At 51.1% G+C, this 12,664-nt stretch overlaps 1 protein-coding gene across 4 annotated transcripts in view; it reads left to right on the top strand.

The window, feature by feature from the left end:
- The window catches only part of LOC137528086 (uncharacterized), a 131,685-nt gene that overhangs the window by 77,745 nt on the left and 41,276 nt on the right, over positions 1-12,664 (top strand). The gene's annotated exons all lie outside the window — the stretch shown is intronic.

Consider the following 12,664-nt stretch of genomic DNA (forward strand, 5'->3'; position numbering starts at 1 on the left):
ACTGTTAGCCACTCTGCTGTCGCTACTCGCACTGGCGTTGTTCGTACGTTGGGTCAGCTGCGCGCTTAGGCCAACGTATGACAAACGCCCCCACACACAATGCAATTACAATTTCATACGGTAGTGTTGCTCAAGCGTACAATTAGGCATGAACTTATACACGGTTACACTTCAGTCTCTTCTAGGCTATGAGTGTTAGTTTAGTACGGCAGAAGTCAAACTTATTAAATAATAATTTAATATTCTAGAAACACATAGAACAATGCAGAACTTAATATATACAAAAAGATTACAAAAAACAAAGTAAAAATGTTACAAGATAAAAGTTACAAAAATAAGAGGTTACAAAGATAACACACACGGATATTTGCGTAAAAATAAACGGGGGAAAAAAGAACGTTACCAGCTTAGGTTAGAACGTTGTTTGACGGGAGGACGCCGTTTCGACCAGGAGTCGCGATCCTCCCTAGCTATTCGCTACCTCCGAGAGAAGATACCGGTGGCTGTCTTGGGCCAGCTTAAATAGTCCGAAGTGTCCCCTGGGGCATTTAATGTCCTGCCCCCAGGAACTAATGCAGTTTCCCCGTTTGTGACATCACCGAATGCTTGTCATAATCTTTCTTGTGATATGCAAACTTCAAAGGGGTTCCTGTGTTAGCTTCTTGAAGTTTGCAGAATTCAATAAGTGAGATTGTATCCTATCAGACATCAAAAAGCTTCCTCCACATTATTTCCTTGGTTAAAGTGTATTTTCGCACATACATGAAAAGATGGCCTTTTGGTTACAGGTAGCAGTTTGCCTGTATTTGCCTGTAGACAGACGCAGACAATCACACCTGGGACAGTAGATCAAAAGTGACTGCTAGTGGCTTAATGAGCTGCTTCCTTGCCTATTGAAGGTGACTGGTCGTATTCACTGAAGACCTCTTTAGATGCAAATGTAGGTCTAGTGACCCACCCACACAAATACATGAACAGTCCATGAATCTAGCCTGCATCTCTACACCTTTGACATACCACAGCAGATATAAAAATGGGAAAATGAAAATATATTACTGTATTATCCTTAACAGCATCAGCACCCCAATATATCGCCACACCTCCACCGTTAACTTGGTGCAAGGCAGACGATCTTCCCAGATCATCCTGCCAGCACCTACACTGTTGGTTCTGCTTGACGGGACAGCCCATCCGCATTCCCATGATTGCTCCCCTTCCTATGTTGAATAGTGAAGCTATATTGTTGGAGAACCAAGCTCCATCTCAGCAATTTTCCATTGTCACCGGAAACCCGATGTAACCAACTAAGAGGGTTGTGGTCGGTGACGACCGTGAATACGCGACCATAGAGGTAGTGCTGCAGCTTTTGTAGGGCCCATACAATTGCCAAGCACTCTTTCTCTATGGTGGCGTAGGCTACCTCCCGGGGTAGCAGCTTCCGACTTAAATACAGAATCGGATGTTCTTCCCCAGTCTGGTTTACCTGGCTTAACACAGCACCTAGGCCAAAGGCTGAGGCGTCCGTCTGGACCACAAACCGTCGGCTGAAGTCTGGCGCTTGCAACACGGGAGGGCTGGCTAGGGCCCTCTTCAGAGCTGTGAATGACTGTTCACATTCTGGCGTCCAGAGAATCTGCTTGGGCAGCTTCTTTTTGGTGAGATCTGTCAATGGCTTGGCGAGGGCACTGTAGTTGGGGACAAACTTTCTATAGTACCCAGCCGTTCCTAAGAAGGACTGAATCTGTTTCTTCGTTTGGGGGGTGGGCCAGGACACAATGGCATCTACCTTCCCAGTATCTGGACGAAGCTCTCCCCCCCCACTACATGTCCCAGGTACTGTACCTGTTTCATGCCGATCTGACACTTGCTAGGCTTGACTGTTAGTCCTGTTGCAGTGATGCGCCCCAAAACCTGTGACAGCTGCGCTAAGTGGTCGTTCCAGTTGGCGCTAAACACGGCGATGTCATCCAGGTAGGCGACAGCGCAGTGTTCCAAACCTTCCAGGAGACCATTTACAACCCGTTGGAAGGTGGCCGGGGCGTTTTTCATTCCAAAGGGCATTACATTAAATTCAAACAGACCTGAGGGGGTGATAAAGGCAGACCTCTCCCGTGCCTCAGCTGTTAGAGGGACCTGCCAGTATCCCCGACTCAAATCCACGATTGTTAGATATTGCGCACCAGCTAGCTTATCTAACAATTCGTCGACCGTCGGCATTGGGTAAGCATCTGACGCAGTTATCAAATTTAGTTTTCGATAATCTACACAGAACCGAGCCGAGTGGTCTGGTCCCGTTTGGGTACTAGCACTACAGGTGATGCCCATGCGCTGTGCAACCGTTGGATCACCCCTAGTGACAGCATTTCGTCAATCTCCTTGCTGATGTGGGCCTGAACCTCAGGGGAGACTCTATAGGCTGACTGTCTAACCGGCTTGTTATTTCCGGTGTCAACATGGTGTACAGCCAGGCTGGTCAGACCAGGGCGGGCTGTAAAGGTACCACGGTAAAGGGTCAGCACATCAGATAGCCCAGCCTGCTGCTCTGCTGTCAACCCCGGATTGATCTGCACCTCGGTAACAGAGTCGGTTTCCTGGGTGGAGGCCAGGATGTCAACCAGGGCCTCTGCTTCACCGTCCGGTAGCAAACTGCAGACAGGGAGAGCGCAAGCGGTTCTAGCATGATGTTCCTTTAACATATTTACATGGTATGTTTTCAGCTGCTTACCTCGGTCATCCAGCGCGACCACATAGGTCACATCACTAATCTTCCTATGTATGGTATAGGGCCCATCCCAAGCGGCCTGCAGCTTATTCTGTCGCATCGGGTTTAGGACCCATACCTTGCGACCTACCTCATAAACTCTCTCCCTAGCCCCGTGGTCATACCACTGCTTCTGGGAGGCCTGGGCTTGAGTCAGATTCTCTCGCACTAACCCCACCAGGGTGTCCATCTTTTCCCGGAACTTTAGAACGTATTCCACTATGGAGACCCCGGGGCCCATATCCTGCCCCTCCCAGACCTCTCGAATGAGATCGAGGGGTCCGCGTACCCTCCTCCCATATAATAGCTCAAAGGGCGAGAACCCGGTGGATGCCTGGGGCACCTCACGATAAGCAAACAGCAAGTGGGGCAGGTATCGTTCCCAGTCTCTCCCTTGCGATTCAACAAACACCCTTAGCATCTGTTTCAGAGTACCGTTGAACCGCTCACATAACCCATTTGTCTGGGGGTGGTAAGGGCTGGCCATGATGTGTTCTACCTGCATTTGTTTACAGAGGCATTCCATTAGGCGCGACATGAATTGCGGGCCGTGATCGGTGAGCATTTCACGGGGAAAACCGACCCGTGAGAAAATGCGCACCAATGCGTCCGCAACCTTGTCTGCCCGTATGGAGCTCAGGGCTACAGCTTCAGGGTAGCGAGTGGCATAATCTACCACCGTAAGAATGAAACGTTTCCCTGTGCTGCTGGGTATCGCTAGAGGCCCAATTATGTCAACAGCAACCCTTTGGAAGGGCTCCTCTATTATGGGTAAGGGCCTCAGTGGGGCTTTGTCGGTGTCACCTGCTTTGCCGACCCGCAGACAGGCGACACAAGACCGGCAAAAATCAGCAATATCTGTCCCCATGTGGGGCCAATAAAAATTGTGGGCAAGCCGGGATTTGGTCTTGCGGATCCCCAAGTGACCAGCCAGGGGCACCTCATGTGCTATTCTTAATAGCTGCTCCCTGTACCTGTGGGGAACAATCAACTGCCGGTCGGCCTCCTCCACTTCAGACGGCTCAGAGGGAATAACCTCTCTGTACAGTCTGCCGTGTTCCCAGTACACCCTCACTTTGTCGCCCTCCACCGGTGCCCTGTCCGCCAGACTCCTGAGCTCTTCCAGGCTGCTATCAAGTCGCACAGCCTCGGAGAACTCAGCGCTGTCGGCCACAGGCACCAGGGAGGTGGCAAACTGAGAGGCCTCTGGGTCCTCAGAGCCAGGCTCTGAAGTGGAAGAGCCCGACCCAGTGACATCAGCCCCTTCAGTGGACAATTCGTCTGCTGCAGCCCGGTGAGCACTGCGGGTCACCACTGCAGCTGACGGAGCGTTCACTGTACACATGTCATTAGGGTTGCCAGGTCGGCTGATGGAGAAAACCAGACAGGGGGTGGAGTTAGGGGTGGAGTCAGGGGCGGAGTCAGAAGCGCACTTTTATGTAGAGTGGGGCTAAGCAATGGGCTTTTTAAAGAATGTTTTTTGCAGTATTTATATCGCACTGACATCTTCTGCAGCACATTACAGAGTACATAGCCATGTCACTAACTGTCCTCACCAGTACATGCACATAAGAGACCACTTTTCACCAGTAAATGCACATAAGAGACAGCTTTTCACCAGTAAATGCACATTATAAGAGACACCTTTTCGCCAGTAAATGCACATAAGAGACAGCTTTTCCCCAGTAAATGCACAAGAGACAGCTTTTCACCAGTAAATGCACATAATAAGACACAGCTTTTCACCAGTAAATGCACATAATAAGAGACAGCTTTTCACCAGTAAATGCACAAAAGAGACAGCTTTTCACCAGTAAATGCACAAAAGAGACAGCTTTTCACCACTAAATGCACATAATGACAAACAGCCAGTGTTCCCAGTATATGTAGCCAGGGATATATGTGCCCAGTATATGTAGCCAGGGGGTATATATGTCCCAGTATATGTAGGCAGGGGTGTAAATGTCCCAGTATACGTAGGCAGGGGTATATATGTCCCAGTATATGTAGCCAGGGGGTATATGTGCCCAGAATAGGTAGCCAGGAGCTATATGTGCCCGGAATAGGTAGCCAGGGGGTATATGTGCCCAGAATAGGTAGCCAGGGGCTATATGTGCCCAGAATAGGTAGCCAGGAGCTATATGTGCCCAGAATAGGTAGCCAGGGGCTATATGTGCCCAGAATAGGTAGCCAGGGGCTATATGTGCCCGGAATAGGTAGCCAGGGGCTATATGTGCCCAGAATAGGTAGCCAGGGGCTATATGTGCCCAGAATAGGTAGCCAGGGGCTATATGTGCCCAGAATAGGTAGCCAGGGGGTATATGTGCCCGGAATAGGTAGCCAGGGGCTATATGAGCCCAGAATAGGTAGCCAGGGGCTATATGTGCTCAGAATAGGTAGCCAGGGGCTATATGTGCCCAGAATAGGTAGCCAGGGGGTATATGTGCCCGGAATAGGTAGCCAGGGGCTATATGTGCTCAGAATAGGTAGCCAGGGGCTATATGTGCCCAGAATAGGTAGCCAGGGGGTAATGGTATATGTGCCCGGAATAGGTAGCCACTAGCCAGGGGCTATATGTGCCCAGAATAGGTAGCCAGGTGCCCCCCGCCCCCCCCCCCCCTGCAGGAGGAGAACAGTGCAGCAGAGAGAGAGCTGGGAGCAGCGGTGGAGAAGGGGGGCAATCTCCCCCCCATCCCTCACCTTAGGGTGCTCTCTCTCCCCCGCTGTCTCCTCCAATATGATGTGCAGGCTGGTGGGTGGCTGGCTGGCTGAGGGGGGAACTTACCTCTCTGTCGCAGGCGCCGGAAGTTCGGATCCCGCAGCCGCTGAGCCTGAGATTCGACTCAAAAAAGATCCGGATCAAAGATCCGAATCATTCATGAGCCGGACAACACTATTCAGACTGATTAGTGTTGTCCGGCTCATGAATGAGATTCTCAGCGGCTGCGGGACCCGAACTTCCGGCGCTGGAGCGACACAGAGGGTAAGTTCCGCCCGCAGCCACTCGCCAGCCCTGCACATCATATTGGAGGAGACATCGGGGGAGAGAGAGCACCCTAAGGTGAGGGATGGGGGGGGGAGATTGCCCCCCTTCTCCACCGCTGCTCCCAGCTCTCTCTCTGCTGCGCTGTTCTCCTCCTGTCCTGCGCTGCGGGGGGGGGGGGGGCTCTAAAAACCGGACAACTTAATTGTCCGGTTTAGCATGCATTTTTCAACCGGACACAGAGCACAAAAACCGGACTGTCCGGTGTAAAACCGGACACCTGGCAACCCTACATGTCATCATGCAACACATCACATATTACATCAACATTATCTGCATTCATGGTAACAACGTGTCCTCCTCCAGGCCTGGGCACTGGAGACTCACTAGGGCTGGCTCCTAGTACACAGTCCGTAGCCCCTGGGGCCTCACCAGCACTCCCCGCTTGCACAGCATTATCACACAGTACCTTGCAAGAGTCCGGAACTTCTGCGGGGGATGCAGGCTCCATGGGGTGTGGAGTAGGCTCATACCGGGCCACTAACCGTCCCAGGTCGGTACCCAACAAAACGTTCGTGGGGATGGCATCCGTTACCCCCACTTCTTTCATTCCGCTGCCGGCCCCCCAATCCAGGTGGACCAAGGCGGTGGGTATGGCGGGGGTGACACCCCCAACTCCTTTGACAGCCATAGTCTTGCCAGGAATGTACTCCTCAGGGTTCACAAGCTGGGGGTGCACGAGAGTCACCTCTGCTCCAGTGTCTCTTAGACCGGTGGTAACCGTATCCCCAACCGTGACAGGTTGCAGATTCTCTGCATAGCTACCTGCATTCCTGGTGGCACACAACGCATTTCGGGCCCCGCCAGAGTTTGGGGCTTCCTTCTTCTTTTCTGGGCACGTAGCACTGATGTGACCCGGTTTGTTACAGGCAAAACATCTCCGAGTGTCAATGGTGGCTGTTCTACCTCCAGGCGGCTGCGGGACTTGGCTTCGCTGGGTGCTCAGAGGAGAAGGTCTCGCAGGCTTTTCTCCCTTCCAGCTGGGCGCCGTAGTCCTCCGAAAGTCAGATGCTCGATTGGACGTGTAGGCATCAGCAACTTTCGCGGCCTCATCCACGGTCTTCGGCTCTCGGTCCCGTACAAACTGCCGGACCTCAACAGGACAAGTGTGGAGGAACTGGTCTTTTATTATCAGTTCCTGCAGGGCATCAAAGGTTTCAACCGACAGTCCTTTTAACCACTGCTGGAAGGCAGTGCGCAGGTTGCAAGCATGATCCAGGTAGCTGTCATTAGGACCTCGCTGCACTGTCCTGAAACGTTTTCGATACACCTCTGGTGTGAGGTGGTATCGCGCAATGATGGCTTTCTTAATTGCCTCAAAGTCTGTTTCTTCCTCCTGGGGGAGATTTACAAACGCCTCCAGGGCCTTGCCTCTCAGCCCTGGTGTGAGGTATCTTGCCCACTGCTCACGGGGCACCCCATACTGCCGACAAGTCCTTTCAAACCCCTGTAGGAAAGTGTCTATGTCAGAGTCCTTGTCCATAGCAGGGAACTTATCCAGGGGGATTCTGTGGACTCGCTCACCTTCGCGTTCTGCGGGTCCAGCAGACCGGTTCTGCTGCTGAAGTTTAGCCAGCTCCAGCTGGTGTTGCCGTTCAGCACTTTCCCTCTCCGCCTGGAGTCGCTGGGCAGCTTGTTCCCTCTGGGCTTGTCGTATTTCCCTTTCTGCTTGCCGATGTTCCAGAATCAGCTTTAGGCGCAGTTCGGGCTCAGCCGAACCTAGTAGCTGTAGGTCGGCTTCCAGAGATGTCATCTCCGTGTTCGGTGGATCATCCAGGACATTGTCTCCACTCGCATCCTGTGGCGGGAGCGATTCCTCCTCCGGCATGTCGTGAGCTGCATCCGCTGACGTTGAAGCAAGGGCTCGTTCTGCCTCATCATGCTCCTCGAGCGCACAAACTAACTGCTCCTTAGTCTGGCCGCTCACCGTCCCGATGCCTTTGTGCTCACACAGGTTGAGTAGTATCTCTTTGTTTTGCCTTGCATAGCTGGATGCTTTCTGAGCCATCGTGTTGCAAAAAAGAAAAAGAAAAAAGGGGGGAGGGGAAAGCAAACACCAAGTGTGTATCTTTGAACAAAAAAAAAAAAAGTATATAGATTCTGCACTGAGTAGACTTCTGTAGGCTAGTTGCTTCTAGCAAGCTTCCAGCCTTTAGTACTCAGAATAGCGAGCTAAACTGCGTACTAATGTACTAAACGATCCCACCGCTGCCAGCCAATTATGTCAGGAACCGGCCCGCGGCACGCCTGCGTATACGGTTCCCGACTGCGGGTTTGACCAGACTGAGAGGGGAAGCAGCCTTAGTCAAGCTAAAACAAGGCTGGGACCCCTCAGAACACCTCTCACTGCCACCACTAGCGGTTCGCTAGACACTTCCACTCTGCTGTCGAGTCCTCAGCGCGCACTCCGCGTTTTCGTATTTGGCCTAAGCGCAAAGCTGACCCAAATACGGAAACGCGGAGTGCGCGCTGAGGACTCGACAGCAGAGTGGAAGTGTCTAGCGAACCGCTAGTGGTGGCAGTGAGAGGTGTTCTGAGGGGTCCCAGCCTTGTTTTAGCTTGACTAAGGCTGCTTCCCCTCTCAGTCTGGTCAAACCCGCAGTCGGGAACCGTATACGCAGGCGTGCCGCGGGCCGGTTCCTGACACACAGCACACGAACCGCGCTGATATGAGCCTTTTCATAGAGATTCACTGCACAAGCGTTTTGTAGGCGATTTTAAAAATTGCCTGCGCTTGAAAAAAGGCCGAACATGCCCCTATTGTGAACGAGCCCTTAAATCTAGAGTTTTTAAATCTATCTACAAAAGTTTTCACCCCTGACATAGGCCATTAAAGATGAAGTTAACGAATATTCAAAATGTATCTGTTGTATGACCCCAGTCATGTCATGTGCACAAACTTTTTATTAAGAACTTAAATCCAAAGATTGTTATTGTTCATGTATGCTGCTTGTGATTGCAGTCATATCAGGGCCGGGCCGAGGCATAGGCGAGAGAGGCTCCAGCCTCAGGGCGCAGTGTAGGAGGGGGCGCACAATTCATTCAGCTGTCATTCCTAATTGTGTTTGAAGCAGAAAGAAATAAGAAAAGGGGATACATAGCAGTGACTGCAAGCCAGATAACTAGATATTAAGGTGTTGGTGAGGTTGTGGGCCCTGTGGCGCCTCTTAGTCTAATAGCAATCAGTGTGTGACGGCTGGGGTGGCAGGGATGGAGGGGCACACTTTGGTGTCTCAGCCTTGGCTGCTGGAGGACCTTGTCCCTGCTCTGAGTCATATAAACACTAATTTTGTAAATAATCCTGAATAAGGTCTTCGGATCAGGTCAATTGAGTGCCATGATTGGCAGGCCTGTGTTAATTTTCTGTAATCAAGCACCCAGACCGCTTTGGTTCCTGATGCATCTAGTAGCTGATGAACTACTACATTCTGTAGTACTTAATGGTTATACTATCAGTCTTTTGGGAGCCAGATTTGTAGATTATGGGGGGTTATGGTGGCTGAATAGAGTACTGGTTAAGGGCTCTGCCTTTGACATGGGAGACCAGGGTTCGAATCCTGGCTAGGTCAAGTACCTATTCAGTAAGGAGTTCAAGGCAAGACTTCCTAACACTGCAGGGTGGCCTCTTGAGCGCGTCCCAGTGGCTGCAGCTCTTGAGCGCTTTGAGTCCGACAGGAGAAAAGCGCTATACAAATGTTCGGATTATTATTATTATGGGGGGTTGCCATTTGTAGATAGGTACTTTATGGGGGGTTAATGTTAGGCACTTACAGTGATTAGGGTTAGGCAGTAGGTGAGGGGATTAGGGTTAGACACCTTTAGGGGGGGGGGGGGGGGTTGGGCATTAAGTGGGGTGTTAGGCACTCATAGTGAGGGGTTAAAGGACAACCAAGGTGAAAATAAATTAATGAAATAAACAATTGTATCTATCCTCCTTCTCTTAAAAATTACTTTTTAATATATTCCACAGCTTTATTTTATACTAGCTGATTGCCCGGCGTTGCCCGGGTATGTATTTGGCTGGTGTTGGCTCCACCTACTTTTTCTAACCCTAACACACAATTACTCACTGACTAAGTTTGTGAGCTGTGCGGTCTTTGGTATCATAATCTGCATTGAAATGAAACAAATCTGATTGGCTGTGTGTGGCTCCACCCCCTTTTCTGAATTTGGACCCCAGCCAGAGCCGGCGCTACCATAGAGGCAAAAGGGGCAATTGCCCCAGGGCCTCTGACCTCTGCTGGGCCCCCCAGGTGGTCTTTCAGACTGTTCCCATATGCCTGCATGTTCAGCTCAGCTGCAGTGGCAGGCAGGCCCACAATGGCCAGGGGGGAAGGGGGGCAATCTCCCCCCAGGCCACCTTTCATTCATTTATTTAGGGCCGGTCTGGTGTATTCAAGTTTGTTGTTGTAAGGCAATGTGAAACACTAGGCTAGCTAATAAAAGTGCAATTAGAGGGCAGGCAAGCTGGTAATATACACAGCATTAATGATGCAGAGCTTGCCTGGAGGGTCCGTGGGAAAATATCTGTCTGGTCTTTTCCCTATGTTATAATGACTACAGTTGTGGATAAGGTGTTATACAAGTTGAAAAGTTGTTGACAGTCCCTAGACTCCAGGAGGGCTGCTTTCTGACTTGTGTGAGAGACCAGCAGGGACAGGAGTCCTATTACAGGCAAGTAGCCTCTGTGTGTTGTGAGAATGCAATACAGATGAGTGCTCTGCTCCATCTCAGGCTATTCTCAATTTCTCTCCACTCCTCCTCTCTCTGGGCTAGTGCACGCTAAAATCACAATAGCAATCGCTAGCAATTTGTGAGTGCGATTTTGTGAAACTATTTTCAGAGCTATTATTTAATGAATTGCTCCAAAAATGCTACATGTAGCATCTTTGCAATTTTGAAAAAATCACAACGCTGATGTGAAAACACCCTCAACATTAGCCAAGTGCTTTCCAAATCACTGTTGATTTTAAAAAAATGCTCAGAAGCCCTCTTGGTGTGCACCAGCCCTCCCTCATTCACCTTTGTTTCCCTCTTTCCCTAGTGCTGGGTGTCTTCTTGTCATACAGGAAAGCTAAATAAAAGTGCAATCCTGGTGATTTTTTTTAAATGTCTGAATAGTTGACTGAATAGCATGTTGGAACATAGCATACGTAGCTTTGTGGGACATTCTTCGGCGACACTCTTGATTTCTTTACTGATTGATTCTGCTGGCATGTCTCTGTTCTGGTCCAAGGGGGGTGTCCACCAACAAATCTCTGCAGAGGGGCCTGATGTAGTTACACCCCTACCCAGCTGCCTTGTTGTAATAACTCACCTGTCCCTGCAGCAGCTCCATCCTGTACTCCCTCTTCAGCCACGCTGCCTGCCTCTATGACACTGTGCATGTTATTTACACGTAACAAGTGCCGGATGGAGGAAACACAGGCAGCAGGGCTGCGAGACCACGAGGGGCACCAGTCGGTTCGGGGGCTGACTTCGCTGAGGAAGGTGTAGGGGGGCCCCAAGCAGTGGCGTACCTAGGGCATTTGACACCCGGTGCTGGGTATTAAAAGACACCCCCCCCCCAAAAAAAATGGGCGTGGCTATAAATTGCGGCGCGCAAAGCGCGCTGTGGTGGAAAATGGGCATGGCCATGACCAGATGAGGGCGGAGCTAACTAATTTAAAGTGAACCCGGGATAGGAGTGATATGGAGGCTGTACCCCCAGGAGGGGGAAGCAGGGCTAGATGGAGGAGCTGTAGAGGCAGCGGTGGGGAGGGGGGACATATCCCCCCCTCCCTCACCTGGGACCCCTCCTTCTGCCTCTCTCTTCCCCCTCCAGAATAGCGGCCCCAGTATAGCTAGTATAGTTGCCCCCAAAATACCTAGTATAGTTGCCCTTAGTGTAGGTAATATAGTTGCCCCCAGTATAGCTGCCCCCAGTATAGCTAGTACAGTTGCCCCCAGTGTAGCTAGTTGCCCCCAATGAAGTTAGTATAGTTGTCCCAGTATAGCTAGTATGGTCGCCCCAGCCAGTATAGCTAGTGTAGTTGCCCCCAGACAGTATAGCTAGTATAGTTGCCCCCAGCCAGTACAGCTAGTATAGTTGCCCCCAGCCAGTACAGCTAGTATAGTTGCCCCCAGCCAGTATAGCTAGTATAGTTGCCCCCCAGCCAGGATAGCTACCCCCAGTATAGCTAGTATAGTTGCCCCAGCCAGTATAGCTAGTATAGTTTGGTTGCCCCCAGTATAGCTAGTATAGTTTAGTTGCCCCCAGTATAGCTGGTATAGTTTAGTTGCCCCCAGTATGGCTAGTATAGTTGCCCCCAGTAAGCTAGTATAGTTGCCCCCAGTATGGCTAGTATAGTTGCCCCCAGTATGGCTAGTATAGTTGCCCCCAGTATGGCTAGTATAGTTGCCCCCAGTATAGCTGGTATAGTTGCCCCCAGTATGGCTAGTATAGTTGCCCCCAGTAAGCTAGTATAGTTGCCCCCTGTGTAGGTGCCCCAGGAGGGGGAAGCAGGGCTAGATGGAGGGGCTGTGGAGGTAGTGGTGGGGAGATCCAAGTGTCATGACGTTACAGGTCTCCGCCTCCAATGCCGCCCACTGTGCTTCCGCTAATCAGGAAGCACAGTGGGCGGCATTGAAGACGGAGACCTGTAACGTCATCATGACGCTGCGCTCCACGCTTGGAACGCGGAAATCAAGTAAGTAATTGTCCATACGCCCAGGGGTGAGAGCCTGGGGTGCCTGGCACCTGGGTGCAAGATTTTCTCTGGCGCCTATGGGAGTGGTTAAATTAACCGCGCCCAACCACATAACCACACCCATGTCCTGCCTCATCACACCCACACCTTCCACCTCTTTACGCATGCATG

This window comes from Hyperolius riggenbachi, chromosome 8, assembly GCF_040937935.1.
Source record: "Hyperolius riggenbachi isolate aHypRig1 chromosome 8, aHypRig1.pri, whole genome shotgun sequence".
NCBI classification, from domain to species: domain Eukaryota; kingdom Metazoa; phylum Chordata; class Amphibia; order Anura; family Hyperoliidae; genus Hyperolius; species Hyperolius riggenbachi.